The 864-nt window shown below is 51.6% G+C and overlaps 2 non-coding genes across 2 annotated transcripts; both read left to right on the top strand.

Annotated features, from left to right (window-relative positions):
• The first annotated feature begins 32 nt into the window (after positions 1-32).
• Positions 33-151, top strand: LOC119347110. Its single transcript, XR_005168138.1, has one exon. It is a non-coding gene; the product is annotated as a 5S ribosomal RNA (ribosomal RNA).
• Positions 152-448: 297 nt separating this feature from the next.
• On the top strand, positions 449-567 carry LOC119347111. The gene has a single exon (XR_005168139.1). It is a non-coding gene; the product is annotated as a 5S ribosomal RNA (ribosomal RNA).
• The last annotated feature ends 297 nt before the right edge of the window (positions 568-864 follow it).

Raw genomic sequence — 864 nt, 5'->3', positions numbered from 1 at the left:
AGGATAAGGGACGAAGACCGGGGTAACATGTCGGATGCGATCATACCAGCACTAAAGCACCGGATCCCATCAGAACTCCGAAGTTAAGCGTGCTTGGGCGAGAGTAGTACTAGGATGGGTGACCTCCTGGGAAGTCCTCGTGTTGCATTCCCTTTTTAATTTTTTTCGCGCCGCTTGCAAAACAAAACGCACGTGTAAGTAATATATTTACCGTGTTTTATTATTTTGCACGAGTGCGGTAAGTCATAGCTGGGTGCTCACGATTCACGGGTCCAGCGTCGGCGTTGTGGCGCGGCAAGCGTGCACTGGTGCGGTTGAGAGGGAGGGGTGGAAACCGCGTTAAACTCGTCTTCGTAGTTGAGAGGGAGCGGCCAAAGCAATGTACAATCGTCTTTGTAGTGGAGCTGGGAGGGGCAAGGATAAGGAACGAAGACCGGGGTAACATGTCGGATGCGATCATACCAGCACTAAAGCACTGGATCCCATCAGAACTCCGAAGTTAAGCGTGCTTGGGCGAGAGTAGTACTAGGATGGGTGACCTCCTGGGAAGTCCTCGTGTTGCATTCTCTTTTTAATTTTTTTCGCGCCGCTTGCAAAACAAAACGCACGTGTAAGTAATATATTTACCGTGTTTTATTATTTTGCACGAGTGCGGTAAGTCATAGCTGGGTGCTCACGATTCACGGGTCCAGCGTCGGCGTTGTGGCGCGGCAAGCGTGCACTGGTGCGGTTGAGAGGGAGGGGTGGAAACCGCGTTAAACTCGTCTCCGTAGTTGAGAGGGAGCGGCCAAAGCAATGTACAATCGTCTTTGTAGTGGAGCTGGGAGGGGCAAGGATAAGGGACGAAGACCGGGGTAACATGTT

Source organism: Triticum dicoccoides, unplaced genomic scaffold, assembly GCF_002162155.2.
Source record: "Triticum dicoccoides isolate Atlit2015 ecotype Zavitan unplaced genomic scaffold, WEW_v2.0 scaffold58870, whole genome shotgun sequence".
NCBI lineage: Eukaryota > Viridiplantae > Streptophyta > Magnoliopsida > Poales > Poaceae > Triticum > Triticum dicoccoides.
Note: the sequence above shows the minus strand (reverse complement) of the source record. Positions and strands in the feature narration are given on the sequence as shown.